The sequence below is a fragment of the Uloborus diversus genome, chromosome 8 (genome assembly GCF_026930045.1).
Source record: "Uloborus diversus isolate 005 chromosome 8, Udiv.v.3.1, whole genome shotgun sequence".
Lineage (NCBI taxonomy): Eukaryota > Metazoa > Arthropoda > Arachnida > Araneae > Uloboridae > Uloborus > Uloborus diversus.
In genome coordinates this window covers 82,774,629-82,794,601 of record NC_072738.1, presented here as the reverse complement: position 1 = coordinate 82,794,601, position 19,973 = coordinate 82,774,629, and positions in this window count along the sequence as shown.

The following is a 19,973-nucleotide window of genomic DNA, read 5'->3' as shown; positions in this document are numbered from 1 at the left end:
AAAACTATGTATGGAAGCAATGTATAAAATGGAGAAATGTAGGAAAAAACAAAGTGAAGGATAAACATATTGGAATTAGTTAATCACAAAAGCGAAATAAGAAAGCAAAAAATGAAAACAATAAAAGTAAGAAAAGTACGACATTTACATAAAAATAATAGAAAAACTAAACCAATTTTAACAAAGAAGTCCACACAGAAGAAAAATAGGGAATTGCAGTAAGATCGTTAACTAAATTAGAACGGTTCCTCAGGATGTGGAAAGATTCCCAAAAATCAAGATCTAACGAATTATTACAATCCATTATATTCGTTCCATACATTCGTTATTACAATCCACTTCAATATCCGTCGGTTTATTTCACTGAGCTTTTCTTTCCGCCCACTGTTTTGTTTGCCGAGCTTGTCTTACCGCGCTACGTGTATACTGTTATGACTATAGATACTGTACTTTTAGATGCACCAAAAATTTGAAATGTTTCAGTCCGATTTGAAAGTCCGACATTTCACAAGCTTGAAAAAAATCCCAAGACTTTCAAAACTTCTATTAAACCACCAAATAGTACCAGAATATGTACATTGGGTGGATTGAAGAAACTTTTTTTTTCGGAATTCCAAATCGGCCAGGGTGAGAAAAGTTGTCCACTAGGACTAAACAATTAAATGTGAGATTTCAAGTTGGTCAGATAATATCTTCATGGGCCGCAAGGTGGTCAAAGTTCGCAAATTGAACCCAAAAATGCTTTTATTCTTCTTTACGAATACGTTCAATTTCAATAACTTTTCAAATCGGCCAGGGGGAAAAAAGGTACTCAATGGGGTGAAATACAATTCTGTCAAATAACATTAAATTTTCATGCGCCGCATGGTGGTCGAAATTCGCAAATAGAGCCCTGAAATAGTATTTTTTCATCACAAATGAAAAAAAAAAAATCTTCACAAATGAAAAAAAAAATCTAGTCTAAGACGGAGAATCTCAAATTTTTGTAAACAGCACATGGTCATTTTAACGTAAATCCTCAGAAACAGATTCGAACTTCAGTGTTTTTATCACGAAGTGTGAGGTCTAAATGCCCTACAGCCCGACAGTTCTCAAATGAAATAACGAGAAAAACCACATGTGAAAGACAATGTATATTAGAAAGCATCTTTTGACTTTTTCCGAATTCCATCCTTTTTTATTACGTTTTGCTATAAATGTATGCTGAGTACCGCAGAATTGAGGGCCTTTTTCAAGCCATCTGTCTCTGAAAAATTGCCAAATAGTACTGCTGGCTGATGTGTGCTTCAATTTCAGTGAGATGCATATATTCGACCAATCGAAAAAACGTGTCACTACAAAGATTCACGCTCTTAGTCTCCTTGAGTTTATACATGAACTCAGAATGTGAAACAAACAATTTTGAACTATAGTACAACCAAGTTACGGAGTGAATAGAGTAACAGCCAGATTACAGTGCTTACTCAGAGGGTGAAAGTTAACTTTTCTCGTCATTCAGATTATTACATACCTTAGCGTATAAAGTAATTGACTAAGGAGAATGACTTCTATTAGAATGTAAAAAAAATTCCGAGACGTTACTGGGTATTTCCGTGTTACGTTTCGGGATTTTAATGGTTTTTATCCACTTCCTGGAAAAATCAAGTATCATTGTCAAAACGTTTCCTGAATGGTTACAAGTTGCACGAATGCAGACTTTTCACTGTTGTGAAAAATGTTTTTACCTTCCAGTTTAAAGATTGTCTGGGTGTATTTATAAAGTGTATCGACTTCAAATAAATTACTGCATATCCATGCCAGTTTAATTCCAATTGGGAGCGAATAAGTATGGACTACGTTTCTTAGCAAGAATTGCAAGCAAGTAAAAATACTCATTACTTTCTTACAATTCTCGCTTATCTCTGGCCATATTTGCAATAATGCTCTTGGAACTTCCCTGATAAATCAGGAAGATGCCAGGCTATTATATAATACCTTTAAGTTCACTCTAATTTTTCAGAGACAGAATTGGCTTTTAACGGGAAGATTTCTGAATTTTTCAGGAGGCTTCCAGGATAATATCACGAAGGTTACTGAATTTTAGCGGAAAACGTTCCTAGATTTTGCAAGATATGTTACTGGTAGAAATTGGGCACATCAGATGCCCATTATTTTAAAGGAACGTTTCTAAATCGTTTTTACAGTGTGGAAACGAAATCTTCAAATGAAGAGACACCTGTAAGAACTGGGCCGGCGCCAAAGACAAAAAAAGCAGCAGAATGTCCGATACTTGGCTTTCCATGTAAAATGAGAAAACATGTTCTTTCAACTAACGCTGATGAGATAAGAAAATTACGAATTTGAAAGGAACAAACTAAAACCTGAACGTACTTCCAAGGAACCGAAAATTCGGAAATTTCAGAAATAGTAAGGAATAATATCCCAAAAATGCGGGACCGAGGTACAGATGTAACTCATTTATTGCTTAAATTGCTGAAGCATTGGACAAAAAATTGACGTTTTTCTTTCTCGAACTACTATAAGATTTCAACATGTTTCTGTATACCTTTCATACAATGTTCTTAACTTTCGTTCAATACTTTTATAACTGATACAAGGTTCCGAAGCTCGGTCCCATATTTTCCGGATACACTGTAAGAACGATTCAGAAACGTTCCTGGAAATTAATGGGCAGCTGATGTGCCCAATTTCTGCCAGTAACATACCTTGCAAAAACCAGGAACGTTTTCCGCTAATATTCAGTAACCTTCCTGAAAAATTCAGAAATCTTCCCGTTTGAAGCCAGTCGTGTCACTGGAACTTTAGAGTAAATTTTGGCACGTATAATTTATAGCTTAGTCCCTTCCTCATTTATTATGAAAGTTCCATAAACAGTATTGCAAGCACGGCCAACGTTAAGCCAGAATTGCAAGCAAGCATCGAGAATTTTACTCGCCTGGCAGCACTTGCAAAGCAGCGTAGTCCATACTTCTTTGCTTCCTCTGGGAGCTTAATCAGCATGGACAGGCCACAAGTTACCTGAAGTCGATTCACTTAATAAATACGCAAAGTTAATCTTTTAACTGGAAGTTAAAAATATTTTTACACCAGTAAGAAGTGTGCACTCGTGTAACTTGTAGCAATTCAGGAAACTTTTTGACAATAATACTTGATTTTTCAAGGAAGTGGATAAAAACCTTTGAAGTCCCGACACGTTACACGGAAAGACTCAGTAACGTTTCGGAATTTTTTTACAGTGTATTATTCGTTACTATTTCTGAAAGTTTCGAAACTTTAGATTCCTTTAAAGTATGTTCCAGGTTTTAGTTTAATCCGATTAGTTCATTTTGAAAAAAATTAACCGTCATCTTAACCATTTAAGCCTAACTATAACCTAACTATACTAAGTCATCACTTTGCCACACATTCCCCTACTTCCGAAAAGTAAATTTTCACGAAGCCGGGTGACAAGATTACTAATAACTGAATTTGTTAAGAGTAAACATTAAATGTTAAATTAGAATCATAGGTTTTTCTTGTGAGGACTCCGAATCCTGAAAAGATTCATTTATAAAATTCCGTTCCACTCCACATGTGGCTATTTTTTTTTTTTTTTAACTTAACCAAACACATTTGCCGCATTTATAATGCAACTAAAAGAATAGAATAACAAAAATCAAAAGTTGAATTGCGGCTGAATGTGAATCAGTTTTGCTTAAGATATAATTAAAAACAGAGTTATAATTACATCTTTTTGAATAAGCTACTCTTCCGTATCTACTATAGAAATCATCTTTTCACACACACTCGTCTGAAACAGCTTAAACTGAATACAATTTTAATTGCCTTAAAGTAGAGGAAAATTGCCCAAAGTGGTAATAAACATTCAAATGAGTGCTTCCGAAGTGGTTTTCGAGCCATTAACAGAGCAACAGAAAGACGACCAGAATGTGACAGCACGTATGAATTAACGCCTCTTGAGCACGTGAGCTTTATTCAAATCTCTCAAATGTAGGCTATTGTTTTAAAAAAATTTCATGTGATGTTCTGGTGATACTATGTTTCTTAATGTTCTTCCTTTTCACTTCAGAAAAATTTCATAAATAAATATACTTCTGCACTTCAATAAATAAATGAAAAATATTCTCTTATGAAAACATTTCATGCTATATTTAAACATATTTATTTCTGCATTCTTTTTATAAAAGAAAACTTTTAATTGCGTAATTATGTAAACGGTATAAATTATGTGCTCTACCAACATCTGATGGAAATTCCACTTTCACAATTCCTTCACAATAATTAAACTGGAGTGGGCAGGTAAAGAGCAGTAACTGCAAATTTTTAATTTTTTTTTTAAATTTCTCTCCTCTACTTTACGTAAGCTTTACTGTACAAACTTACTTATTTGGTTTCTGCTGAAAACAAAGTCTAATTTCAACATTCCCTTATTGTTAGTATTAAATCAAACACACATTTCTTCAAATATATTGAATACTCATTTCTGCAGATACTTCCGTTTACCTGTCCACGGCTGTAAACTGTTCTGTAACATTTCTATAGCTGTTGCTATTGAAAAATAGAAAAAAAAAAAAAACAATGCAAAGTGCAAACGATAAATAAAAAAGATGTTAATAAGAATTTTTTACATTACAGACGATAATGTAAAACAAACTCAAATACAAAGCACAGCAGAATATGAATCAACAAAAAGCCGTAACCTCTTGAAGAGTATCATAAAGGTGAATTTCAAAAGCGACCTTGAACTTTAGAAATCATTAAATGAGAAAATACTATTTTTGCGCATAAAGATGATAACAATTTGCAGAAGTTTATTTTTTTACTATCTGTTAACTAATAAAGTTAAAATATATGTTTTTAGACTAATATGAAAAAGAAAAAATAAAGGAATTTCGGGTTTAACCAATTGCGATCTTTAAGGATATCTAATTATAGAAAATAAGCGATAATGAATATGTAGCCTTAAAAAACCGAACAGATTAACTGTTTTACAAAATGGAGGCGATCAGTTAATACAGACATTGTATTTTAGGTATTTTCTAGAAAAAAAAGAAAAAGAATGAATTTGTTCGTATTGAACTATTTTAACTGCCGTAGATTTAGCATTAAATTCTGTAGAGAATTCTTAATGTAAACCTTGATCTAACAGACTTTATGAAATTATAAGTTTGGGGTCATTCAAAAAGGTTAGTTGATAGTGATGAAGAAAAAAACGTGTATAAAAAGACATATGACGCTTGTAACGTAAAATGCAAGAGTTCGCAAACTCAACGCTGTTATATTATAATTATTATTATTATTTTGTTTATTACTATAAAGATTGCTTGCAGTTACTCTTGCATTTTTTTGCTCTTGACTCCTGTTCTTTTTAATTTTACATTAGAAAAGTTCACTTTCCGTTTTGTAAAGAAGCACGTAGTCGTTAAATGCTAATACTTTCTAACTATAGATCCGCAATTTCAGTGTTATGGATGTTGTTTTGGTGATATTATATGATACGATATTTTATTTGTATTCATTTTAATTAAGACTCACAAGTGTGTCATATTAACTGATGGCTTCAAATTCTTAGTAAATATTAGAAATACGTTTATAATACTTTACCTCAGAGAAAGTGTTTCAGTTGCATAAATCTGCACTAAATGTGTTCCGAATGTGGTGGTACAAATATGTTCCGAATGTATTCCGCGCAGGATATTTCCTAAAGTTTATTTGATTTAAGAACATAATTGGAACACATTAAGGCAAAATGTGGAAACATCGCTTTCTTTCGTACAAATATAGGGTCACAATAAACTTCAACCGAATCGATTGCAATCAATTTTATCGAAAAATAACGCGGAAAAAGATATCTCGCTACGCTACTAGCGGATAGAATTCGATCGAATCAAACACAACCGACTTGAATGAGCCTCATGATCTCAACAGCTCCCTTTAACTACCCGTTAATGAAGTCTCGTATTAAAAAAAAAAAAATAAAAAAAAAAAAAATTGCATCACCCGCGCTGTAAAGGAGAGGAATATCATCCCGACTGCATTCAACACACAGTCAAGCATCCCGTATCCCAGATGATTTGGGGATGTATTTCTGATCAAGGAGTTGGTGGGTTTCAATTTGTGCAATGAACAGTAAACGCTCAGGTGTATGTTGGCATTTTGGAGGAAAAATCGCTTTCTACTATCCGGGATCACTTTTGAGTTCCAAACGCCATTTTACAGCATGATTCTGCTCGGTGCCATAGGGCAAAACTGTTAAGTAACGATTTAAAAACCTGCCATTACACTTAAATTGACATGGGGTTAAGTAATTTTTTTCTTCTCTAAACTCACACGCAGGTTACGAAATGGAAAAATGAGCATGGGGTCAGCCGTTTGCCTTGACCCGGAAACAGCCCCGATCTACGTAAACTATTATCGGATTCCTGTTGTTAAATGTTTATTTCACAAGTTTTGCAGAATTTCACATACATTCATCGTTAATCAGTCGACAAAAATTTCTCACATTATCCCATTGTTGTGAAAATGCGAGGGTGATGGAAACGTTTTACCAGCACTGTATTACTAGCATTGTCGTTGCAATAAACCGATGCTGATTGGTGTCCCAAGTATCGATAATAAGGATGATATTCCTTTGGTCGAAGACGATCTATTACATGGCGTCGGATTACAGCTACTCCGCGATGTAGCTCTAAAATTATCAGCAGAAGCTGCTGGAATAATCAAAGGGGTGTTCCATACGTTGTGTAAAAACTATGCTACAAGATGTTACAAATGAAAATGTATGAATAAGTGCACAAAAAATTATTTAAATTTTGTTGCCATAAGTATTGAAAAGGTGTGCTAAATCAAACAAGTGTTTTTATATTTGTTTTAAAACTATCCCAAAAAGTGTTCTAAAAAAGAAAACAAGTGTTCGAAGATTTGCAGATTATTAAAATTAGTCACTCTTTTATCGTTAAATTTGTTTTAATGGCAGTCAAAGCAGAAAGGGAATTAAAATGATGATTTTTTTTCGGAACTTCCTAGCATGAAAATTGAAGCGTGATATTTTGTAATTACAGAAAATGCAGCATTAATTTAAATGTGAAACTCTTGCGATCAAGTTGGACTAATTCTTCATTACTTTTCAAAAACATGTTTACTTCATAAAGTGCCTCCAGCATTTTGCAGTTGTTTTGACAAAAATTTCAGAGACAGTACTAATTAAAATTTTCATATTAAAGCAGCATTAGAAAGTTTCTTTTTCCACACCTGAATTCTCTGTCCTAATTATGGAATTAATTAAGCAGAGAAGTTTTAAAGCAATTAAAATGATTTACACTTTGTGCTGTGATAATTAAGAGTTGTTTTTTTTAAAGATTCATTCAAAATAATTTATTTTACTACAAATCTTTTGAAAGCATTGCAGTTTTTTTTAAAAAATGTATTTTATACCAATTGTAAGTGTCCAGATGCGCAGCTGACACCGGACCATGTTTTTAAATGCTCAGCTATAAATGCTGATCTAAGGAGAACGGGATTTCTGCCATTATCGGTCGAAGTATATGCGGAAAACATTGAGACAATTGCACCGATCGTCAGTAAGACTCACGGCTATATCTAATAAGACTTTCAGATACGACCAAAAAATACCAATGTAATACGTTGTAATTTTCCTTTTTAAAGGAATTTTGAAAATAATCCTTAAATAACCTAAAAACAAAAATGTTTTTGGAATATTTGTCCTTATTTTAAATATTTAACTTTTCTGAAACTAAACATCCCATACTCTTTGCTTATAAAACTTACTTATAATTTACAGCTCACACTTAGGTTTAAAGAAGAAAATTGTACGATTATTTTGTTTACAAAAAATTATTTTTATAAACTTTGTTTTTATACAAATTTTACGTTTACAAAAGCGCACAAATTTCACTAATAAGAAGAAAGACGAGATAAAAGTGTACATTAAAAGTTATTCAGTCATTAACTTTTTGAGTTACATGAATTCTATTTTTCCGTGCATAACGTTGTAAGATTCAGGATGTCAGAAAGATAATTAAATCATATTTCTATTATTTCTGTGTTTGCTTCTCAAAAGTTACATCTCCAAAACCACACAGAGAATGGTAACAGCAAACACATTGTTAAAAAGTACAAACTAGCAATTGATTGTAGACAAATGTTTCGGGGTTTCAGAGAACCTCTTTTTCAATTCAAAAAGTAAGCTTTCGAAGGCAAAGTCAACCCAGAAAATATTTTCTTGGATTATGGAAAAGGAGTTTATTGAAGCCTCAAAATAAGTTCCCGCAATCAATTAGCAATGGGTTCGTTTCCAAAATTTTAAAAGTATTTTTTTCTGAAAGAACATGCTTAAAAACATAGGATCTAACCATTTTTTAAATAATTCGTTTAAATTTAATATTTAAAAAAAATTACTTAAATCGTTGCGCTTTCATTGTTTACATTTATTGCCAATGACATCAGAAATGATGAAATGTCAATCAATGTTGCCACACACAGAACAAAATATTTAATTCGCATCTTTACTCACGTCCATTGGCAACGATTTGGTTGATAGCAAGCGTAGAGTGCAATTTTAATTCGCTTCTTGATTATTGTAACGTGGAAACGTGGTACAAAATGCACCAAAGAGCAACATTTGTGATGTCATCAAGACCACGCCTTGTTTGCAAAATCGGACATTTTAAAAAAATAATTAAAAAGTAACTGTTGGGAAAATGAAAGAATTTTTTAGGTCCATGTCATATTTTTTGCTTTTTCTATCAATTTCAGTAACTAAAAGTAGTACTTTTGAGGAAAATATCCCATTGTTTGCTAATTTGTCGTTTATGAACGTTGTGTTTCCTGTTGTGAATTTATTGGAGAAAGGTATTTATTACTTTTGAAAATTATGAATGATGATGAATAATAGTGATTCATTTCACGTTAAAGTTATTTGTGAGGTAAATTTTGTACAGAACTAGTTTTTACAGAATAACACATTATTGTAATTATTATTCATCCCATTATAATCATCATTATTCTTTAATTACAATACTAATCTATTCACCATGAAAGAGACGAAATTTAAGCATTTACAAGACTAAAGAATAAATGTCAGGAGTTAAAATAACGCGTCTTTATATGCTCTGGTTTCAAATTGAACTCTTAGAAAATTCAAAAGCAAGGAAAACGAATTGCTTCTCAATTGCAATTGAACGTAATTACAAAACTCTTTTCTCACGCACAAGAATACTTTTCTACATTTGTAACTCTCATCTATAGGTGAATGGTAATTAGAGAAACTCATTCATTTTAGGAGACAAAGTTTCTCTTTTATAAAAGAAGAAATTCATTGCATGTATCTTTTCCAATTGTTTCAAATTAGAACACAATCATCCATCCAAATGTGACATGTAATGCATTTTTAATTGCTAATGAAAAAGAAGTAGTATTTATATTGCTTTTCAAAGATTTCTATGTACTCATTTATGGAAATTTCATCAGTTACTTAACACAATGATTGTAATAACTGACGCAGTAACGTGAATACTTTTTCATAAATTAAGAAAGACTGATTTTTCTCCTTATTATGTGTTGAAACAATAAATAGATTTTGAAATGATTTTTCGTACCACAAAACATTTGTGTGTGTGTGTGTTTTTTTTCTTTAAACAATGCAACTGCTTTTGTAACTGGTCATACGTGTTCCATGCAAGACGGTTTTATTAAACATTTTTCATGCTATGTCTCAAGATTCTTCCTCACTGTAATAAATTTCTAAAACGTTACTGGACATTTCCGTGCCACGTTTCGGGATTTCAACGGTTTTTATCCACTTCCTGGAAAAATCAAGTATCATTGTTAAAATGTTTCCTGAATTGCTACAAGTTGCACGAATGTAGACTTCTCACTGTTGTGAAAAATAGTTTTAGCTCCCTGTTTAAATATTGAATGAGCGTATTTATAAAGTGTATCGGTGTCAGGTTAAATATGTTCCGTCCGTACTGATTAAGCTCCCAAAGAAGCGCATTAGTATGGATTGCGTTGCTTCGCTAAAATTGCACGCGAGTAAAATTTTCGATGCTTATTTGCAGTTCTGACTTTGCTTTGGCTATGCTAGCAATCATGCTTATGGATCTTTCTTAATTAATCAGGAAGGTGTCAAGCTATTATATTATACGTACAAAAGATTACTTTAAAGTTTCAGAGAATGACAATCTTCCAACGGGAGTATTTCTGAATTTTTTAGGAAGCTTTCGCGATAATTTCAAGAAAGTTGCTAAATTTTAACAAAAAACTTTCCTGGATTTTGCAAGGTATGTTACTGGCAGAAATTTGGCCCATCAGCCGCCCATTATTTACCAGGAATGTTTCTGAGTCGTTTTTACAGTGCTAAATCTCGTGGGAATGTCACGCCAAAAAGTTGAATGTAGATATTTTTCCTCGTTTAATATTGTACCAATCTGAAATTATATGGTACTACTACTGATTGGCTCGTCCTTCCTCAGAATTCATTTGATTACTATTGTTTCAGATCTGAGGAATGAGTTAAATGGTGCATTCTAAATCAGTAGCGTCCATAATTCACCATTTTCATTTAACTTTCTTACTTTATTAACGTAATCGGGGTGATATTGTAACACCTCTAGGGGGCACAAGCAAGCGATTTGTGTCAAGCTTTCTCATAACAAGAAAGCCATGTTCTTTTCTACATGTTCTTCATTTCTACATATATCTTGGTCCTTGTCCTCAATGAATCCGGCACTTATCTCGGAATTTCTGACTATGCTTCTGATTATTTTATTCTCTTTGTACTTTGGATGTAATTTAATTTTTTATTGTCTTCTGTCTTTAGAGGAACCTAAATGGTGTATTCTAAATCAATAGAGGGTCATTTATAGCAAAAACAATCATCATTTCAAAAAAATATTTATTATATTTTTTCGTTTTTGCAGTGTTTTCGTATTTTATAATTTATCCATGCGTGAGAATAAAGAAAAAAATATAAAATGAAGAGTTGTAATATGAAGAATTGTGGAAAATATATAAGTTAATTTTGAAAGATGCTAATGTTCAGAACAAAAAAAAAAGTCAAGTTGTTGTTTTTAATACATACCACTCGTTAAACCGGGTGCGACTAACCGCTGTATTCACCTTTAACTGAACTACGCGGTTAAGCGCTTAACCTGGGGTTATCCCCTTCTTCTGTATTCACCGTTAACTTCAACTATGCGCTGACAGGTTTTCGAAACCAGGCGTGGTTGGAAAACCTAACCAGCTCCGGAAGCAAGGTTAAGGGCTTGGTTTGGCTTCTGAGCATGCGCATTTTACAAGTAAACATTTGAAACAATGGCGGACCGAGTGCAACTTCGCATACGGCAACTACAATACATCGAGTTTTTAGAACTCAGAGACGCGTATATAGAGATGACGCATTCTTTTTTGTTACCTATTTCCATTTTCTTTGCAAACAAGCTACTTTATATGAAAAGATAAAAAAGTTATGACAACAACACCACGAGCAAAGATCGGCTTTACCTCTACCACGAACTCTACACAAGCGCAGAGCTGAAATAACAGTAACGAAGAAGAAAACGTGTGAAAATCATATGATCTTTATTAGCCAATAGGGTGTCTGCGCTTATAACCGCATGAAGTTTGGTTGAGTAACTTCTTGTTGAGAAACTCCGAGGTGTTTTTCGCCGGTGAATACCGAAATTTTAACATCGCGGTAACAATCCCAACTACGAGTTAATGAACCTCGCGGTTTAAGGCGTGTGGTTAGGTTAACGGTGAATAAGGCGGTTAAGGCACTAAAGGAACGGCTTCCATTTTCACGAGCACCAGTTTGGTGGAAGTCCGATTTGGCTCGACAGCACACGATAGATTGAAACACCCTCTATCAATATTTCGAAATTTAGAACCAAACCAGAAGCCGTATAACTCCCAACCGAGCATATTTCTTATACCCCAGACAATCTCAGTAAACTCGCACGCATCATTTCATACGTAATTTTGGCTGCCGTGAATATCCTATAACATCAGAAAACGTCCAGTCCCAAATACAGAAAAAGAAGCAACACATTCTCCAATTTCTTTTAACTTTTGGACAAACTTTTAAAGCACTAATTCTTTAAAAAGTGCTACACATTTACTAGAATTTTGATTCTAAAGATTATCTTCCAGAACTTTTAAAATTCTGCGGGGGAAGCCGGAAGTTTTACGACAGTTACGAGTTATCAAATTCAAAAGTTTTCCTTTTCTAGTTAAAACTTTAAAGCATTCTGATTCATCCATCCTCATTCATTTTATCTTCACAATTACAATTGGGTTTTAAATTTCAAAAACTATTAAACAGACTTTATGGGATTATTCCAAGTTTAGTTTTAGTCGCTAATAAAATAAAATTATATGTTTTTGTTAATAACGTATATTTCATTTCATTAGGAGAATAGTCAATTTTGAAAAAAAAAAAATTTTCGAGGAAACTTGGCGATATTAGTGGCATTTTTTCGGGGGGGGGGGGGTTAGGGGTTGATTTCTTTCACTTCCTATTAAAAAACTTTTCACTTGCATTTTAAAATACTTCAAATTCAATGTAGTCTAGTTTTGTTTATTATTTGCGTTTAGTATTTATTTTATTTTTTCTCAGACATTTTGTGTTTTTAAATTTATGTACGTTAAATATTTTATATAAATAGGTTAACTATTTTGCAATTCACATTGGTTTGTTATTCCTGTATTTTTCAATTCTACACCACATTGAAGAAATTATAAGTATTTTAAAGAGCGCTTCAACTGAGAAGGGGAAGTTTTTATTTTAGAAAAGGATTAATTAGCTTACCAATTTTGACATTACGTTAAACTTTTTTTTAAGTGGATAACATACTTACTTCTGAACATTAGAAATATGAGTCAGTGAGAAGCTAAGTGATGTAAATGACAAAACTGGGATCTCCAAAAAGCTTTGGAGATAACCCTTGCAAACAGTAGGTGAACCTCTCCTCTGCCTTGTGGAAAGAAATGACACTAATAGCTGTGGTAGGTGTTTCTATGTAGCATAACGTAGGAGAAAAATTCAATAAAAACCTATCTAGAACCTTGTATTCAAGCACATTTTACACAAAACTTGAAAATGTCCACTTGCATTCCGTTGCTTCTCACTGCCTCATATACGTTTGAAGATCATAGAGGGTCCACAGCTCTACCTGTAAAATCTAGGTGGCATGTGTCTCTCCCATGAGTGCATATTTGAGAAGGCAGAAAGAAACCACATACATATAATTACATTTTAATGAGTAATTAATCACCATTGAACCTGAAAACGTCTGAAATAGCGCCCGTGCGAAAACAGAAAGTATAAGTCTGTAAAGCGAAAAATAAACTTATTTTTAGATGGTTTATGTGTCACGATTACACTGTAAAACCAATTCAGAAACATTCCTGGAAAATTATGGTCAGCTAATGTGCTTAATCTCTGCCAGCAACATGTGTTGCAAAAAATAGGAAAAATTTCCTCTAAAATTCAGTAACCATCCTGAAGTTATCCTAGACGCCTCCTGAATAATTCAGAAATCTACCCGTTTAAAGCCTGTCATGTTTCTGGTACTTTCAGAAACAGGCAAAAAATGTAACTTATATGCCTAACTTTCCTTGCACTAGTTTACCGTTATTACTCAAATGACTGTTCAATACTTACACTATAAAAACGATTCAGAAACGTTCCTAGAAAATAATGGGCAGCTGATGTTCCCAATTTCTTCCAGTAACATAACTTGGAAAAACCAGGAACGCTTTCCACTAAAAGTCAGTAACCTTTCTGAAATTAACCTTGAAACTTTATGAATACGAGCGAAATCTGCCATGTGAAAGCCAGTCATATCTCTAAAATCTTCTAGAAAAATTAAGTAGTTTTAGTGATGATACTTGTTTTTATGGGGGAAATAGGTGGAAACGGGTGAAATCCCGAGACGTTCCACGGAAATAACCAGTAACATTTCGGAATTTTTTTACAGTGTATAGTATTTTACATTACAGTACTTTGAGGAAACTGATTCTACATGAACTTAAATAGCGTGTTTCTTGGAAGAAACATATTTAATTTTAGCTACCGTAAAGTGGGGGCTACTTGGACCCGAAAATTCATATTTTTTGCTAGTGTTACACTGAATGCTTTGTTAAACCCATAATGTGAACTGATAACCTTGTTTTTATCACTTTTCAGACGTTCTACTACCACATAAAGCCTTTTTTTTAAACAACATTTTTAATTATTCATATTTGTTTTTCTATTTTTAAAAATTAGGTTTAAGTATCCCCTCGCTGGAGCTACTTGGACCCTGTCAGCAAAACCATTAGAAAAAGCTGTAAAACAGGTGGTGGTATCAAAAAGTACCAATGATTTTGAAAAATAAACTTAAAACGTACATTCTAGTGAGCAAACTATTTATATAAATTGCAAATTATCTGTATAAATTAATATAAAATCAACGTATACATAAAAACATATTTTTAGGGAAACAATTTCACAAATAGAAATATAATCTAACTACAACAAAAACCAATTGAAATGCTCATTATTTAAACATTAGAAAGAATAAAAACCCCTCAATTTATTGGCTTGGGAGGATTTTTTTCTCTGATATTATTTAATACTTGCTCTTCCTAGCTATTGAATTTCAGAAGGATGCCCAGGCTCATTTTGTGAACGATCTTTTTAATTTCCTTTTTAGAGTTTATATACTTAAGTCAAAACGGGCTGATGCCACTATCTAACACATTTCTCCGGAATTGGTTGAGTTTGAACACAATTGTAATTTTTCCTTTTAATAATCCGAATTATTTCCTGCTTGAAGGGGTTCTCTTTTACTTTCTCTTTTAATTTTTATCCCCAGATCTGAAGAAAAAAATGGGTATAAATATTAACTAACCTCTTTCTCTTAAAAGATTACAAACTTTACTTAACATAATTTAGTGATGAATTGTCGTTTGAAGCTGTTTGAACGCTGGTTTCAAGTAGCCCCATTTTAAGGCAACCAGTGCACTTTTACTAACTTATATTAGTAACTGTTAATTATATAGCTATAACCTTAAAACACTGTTTTTTTTTAATAAGGAAATAGAATGCAAACATAAAACTATACTATAACTAAACATAATGCAAACTATCTTGACCTTTATGATATCAGATGTTTCCATGAACTTACATGTGAAATTTTGCAGACAGAAAAAATTGTTTAGACAACTTGCAATCATAACCTCAATCAGAAAAAGGCGGGAATAGCAGAAACTTTGTTTCATGCTCCAGCCTCTACCTAGTATTGCTACATGTCATGGAGAAAGTTTTTTAAGTCTATACATTGAGTTATATAGGACCAGGATGGACTTTAAACGCTTTTTTCTCATTGATTCAAGTGGCCCCTGTAGGCTCAAATAGCCCCACTTTAAGGTACATGTTTAACATTGAAAACTGTCTGGTATATTTAGATGTTCGTTTATTTCAAATTTCAATCTGCGCAGAACAGTGCTTTGTCACAAAATCAAAATGTAGAGCTACTCAATGAGGGAGTGTAAATTTAGTACAAGCCTTATCCCACACAACTCTGTCTTCAATGGTTCCGTATCACTGAACTGCAATGCGATTTGAGAATTTAGTCGAGTCTTGAACAAAAGGAGGATTTAACGGGCAGCTCGAATTGATGCTAACTTCGAAATTGGCTGTCATCGTGCAATGGGGTATAGAGGGTCAATTAACGGACGCTGGAATTCTATGTGCCCCCGACAAGAAATGGAATAAGGGATTGCACGGAGATTTCTGTTTAAGGCATTAGTTGCTGTAAGTCCAGATGTATTTTGGTCATTAAATTTTAGTGAAACAGAGTTACTTACATGGAAAAACATGTTATAAATATTTACTTGAGGGTGAAATATGGATGCCTCAATTGCCAAATCGATTAACTAAACTTTTTTAAAAAAAATCTTCAATTTGGCTTTAATAGTGCTTTATGAATGCTTAGCATGTGAATATATATTAAAGTTTTGGTTCAGTACATTTCTTTTCATATGATGGCAGAAAATGTAACACGAGGGCCTATTTACTCCTACAGATAACGCCATCTTCTTCAAAACTTTTCTTTACTTTTTGTTTTATGAAGTAAGTCGATTTGGCAATTGATTCATCCATATGTAAGTGGTTGTGGAATATGAATGCGTCAATTTTCTTTTCTTAGTTTGTTTCCTCAAACACAGACAGAGCTTTATCATTATAGCCGACTGACTTCTATCTGTCAGCCTCGTCACCCTCAGTTATGGATTTTGCTAAGAATTTTGCTTGAAAAGGGGCATAAAATAATTAAAGTATCAAAATGTGAAATTTTATCTCTTAAAAGGGTAGCAATGGACTGAGAAGATCGATTCTGAGTCTACACTCCTGTTTGTGAATATTGCAACACCATGAAAGAAGCATCATAGTTGAATGAAATTTAATACACAGTTGAGTGTTAATGGTACAAATAAATGATTATATTTTAAAACCAAACAAAGAGATAGAAATTAGTATTTTGTGTTTCCACCCCGCGCCGCAATAAGAGCTGCTACACGACTCAGCATGGAGTGAAACAAAGTTTGAATATCTGCCTGCGGAAGAGTATTCCATATTGTTTGTATGCGCAACCAAAACTCGTCTGTCGAAGCAACAGGACGAGGATCAGGAGCGCGACGCCGCCTAACGAAATCCCACATATGTTCAATCTGTGACATATCCGGGGAACGGCCATCATGGTGCAACAAGTTGAAGCGGGATTTTACAGAAAAGACAACCTGCTGCCAGTCAGCACGCCAGTTTTTATGCACATTCGTTCATTGTAGACGCATGCGGCGATGGCTTTGCGTGAGAGGAATCCTGTATAAATGAATCCTTGCGTGCAGCCCACGCTGCAGCAGACGCCTCCGAATTGATGAAGCACGCAGTTAAACACATGTAGCTGTTGACAACTGTGCTGCCAATTGTCTAGAAGAAGCTGTGCGGTCTGTCAGCGCCACACGCACTAGGTGTCTGTCATCGCGAGCTGACGTCACACTTCGGGGTTCACTCCCGTATTTCCGAGCTGTCCGACCCTCGTCCATCCACTGCTTCCAAAAACGCATGATTGTGATGCTGTTACACTGCACACGAGCGGCTACTGCACGATAAGGCAATCCAGCTTCACGAAGGCCGACGATTCTGCCCCGTTCAAACTCCGAAATTTGCTCAAATTTCGATTTCTTTCGTCGAAAAGGCATAGTAAAGATTCAGTTAACATTTACTCTAGCATATGTCCACCGATAATCATACACGCGTCGCTACAGCCTTCTATTTATATTCGGTTCGATGCGCAGTTCAGAGGGCGCTGCTCATTATACGCATGTGCTACCGGTCTGCAATTCTAATCACTTCCATATCGTGCCCTTCTTTCCATTTCCTGCAATTTTCAGCTCACTCGCGTAAGTCCTTTGTGGTGTTGCAATTTTCACAAGCATGAGTGTAGTTGAGAATTAGAGTTATTTTAGAAAAATATACAACTCGTGAGTTAGGGTTTGATAACCACTTTTTTTTGAAGGTATATTATTGACACCATTTGAATCTCAAACTTTAAAATTAATTTTGCGGACATCATTTTTTTTAATGTTAATACTTGCCATTCTCGAAAATAGAAAAATGCAATGTATCAACGTATTTTCATCCAAATGCTTGTTTTTAAAAATGCGACAATTAACAACTTCATTAATGTTCTGGCAATCCAAAACTTTATTTTATATTGCTTAAATAAATGCCCTTAATTGTTTTAAATATGATGAGTTAAGCCACCGTTGAGTATACTTCTTTTGAGTTCAATTTTTCTGACATAGTTTACTTAATTGCTGGAATTTTGCATTTTAAATAGATCGAACTAAAGCATTCACACAGAGGTTCAATTGCGCCACGTCATCGTTGTATCCCCAGTTTCGACGACACGAAAAATTCCCTCCCACTCTGTTTTTCAGTTTTAATCACACCTTTTGATATAGTAAAGGGGGGGGGGGGATAAAATTGACGCGTCATCGAAACCAGGGAAAAACCACTTCCTTTAGAGTGACTGACACGTAAAGTAATCAGCAACACATTTTACCACAGTCTATCGCCGTTTCTTTAGCGTGTTTCCATATGTGTTTAATTTTTTGAGGTTGTGTGAAACCCAAAAATTCATTAGCAAAAGGAGAAACCCCAGTTGCGCAATTATGGAAACCCCAATTGTCCAACCACTTGAATTCCCATAAGGCTAACTTACACTGTAAAAACGATTAAGAAACGTTCCTGGAAAATAATAGGCAGCTGATGTGTGCCCAAATTCTGCCAGTAACATAACTCGCAAAAACTAGAAACGTTTTCCGTTAAAATCCAGTAACATTCCTTAGATTATCCTGAAAAATCCAGAAATCTTCCCGTATCAAGCTAGACGTGTATCGGGAATTTCAGAGTAATCTTAGGGAGCGATAATATAACAACTTTAAACGCTGAATTGCAAACACGGCCAAAGCTAAGCCAGAATTGCAAGTAAGTATCAAGCATCTCACTTCATTGCAATTCTAGTTAAATACGTAGTCCAAAGACTTATTCGCTTCCTTTGGAAGCTTAAATCAGTCTGGACGAGCCGCGATTGAGTTAAAGCTTATACACGTTATAAATATTGTCAGTTAATCTTTAAACTGGGAGCTAAAATTTTTTTTTATTACAGCAAGAAGAAAATTTTAGCTCCCAGTTTAACTGAGAGCATATAAAAAGTGTATCGGCTCCAGTTCATTTGTGGCCCGTCTGGATTGCGATTACGTCTAGAGGGTACATATCAGTCTATGAGCTACGTAGCTTTCAAGAATTGCAGCCGAGTAAAGTTCTTGACACTTACTTGCAATGCTGTCTTAGCTTTGGCCATGTTTGCAATACTGCCTTTGGAGCTTTCCTGGAAACGCAGGAACGTGCCAAGCTTTTATATTAAGCCTCCCTAAGTGTACTCTAAAGTTCCAGAGACAGGACTGGCTTTAAACGGGAAGATGTCTGAATATTTCAGGAGCCTTCCAAGATAATTACAGAAAGGGTACTAAATTTTAGCGGAAAACGTTCTTGGATTTTGTAAGATATTTTACTCAAAGTTGGGCACATCAGCTGTCCATTATTTTCCAGGAACGTTTCTGAATTGTTTCTACAGTGTAGTTAAAACTAAACAATTTATGTTTGTAGGGGAAGAAAGTGAGAAAATAAATTTTATTCTCCTCATTCATTGAATTTGAAATTATTGTTACCTTTGCTTGGAATTATTTTGTGTACTACATACACAGGATTATAGTCTGTTAAGAAATTCAAATGCCATGGGAGGGGTACGAACCCCCTGGACCCTCCCCTTGTGTACGTCACTGTGCCACCCCACTTCGAGCGATGGGTACAAAAGCCAATCTGCGTCAGTTCCTATCATGTCGATTTGGGCTAAAACTTTTGAATTCCTTGAATTTTTTTTTTTTTTTTGTAAGATAAAAGTTTCATGAAAAATATTCTCTTCCTCTCTGTACCATATACAGTGGTGGTAAAAAGAAATTGTATCACCCGCGCCGCAAATGAGAGGAATATCATCCCTACACTGTTAAAACTACAGGTTGCATTCGGCACCTTTCAGGGGTGAAACGCTTGTTCACCAGCGGCACCCAATACGGAGCCGAAATTTCACCTCTAACTAGGGTGAAAAACAGGCACCTTTCAAAAAGTAGGCAGCCGGGGTGAAATGAATGAACCTTCGGAGAGAGAAATGGCACCCTTACTGTAGATCCCCCCCCCTCCCCCGTATTGTGTGCGTTTTTGAATACAGTTGTGTATTTTTCTTTTTTTAATAGTTTTGTTTTGATTCATGATAGTCTACGTTTTGCACACTTTTCACATTGCATGAATTCAGTACTGGAAATGATTAAAACTTGTAATTACAGCA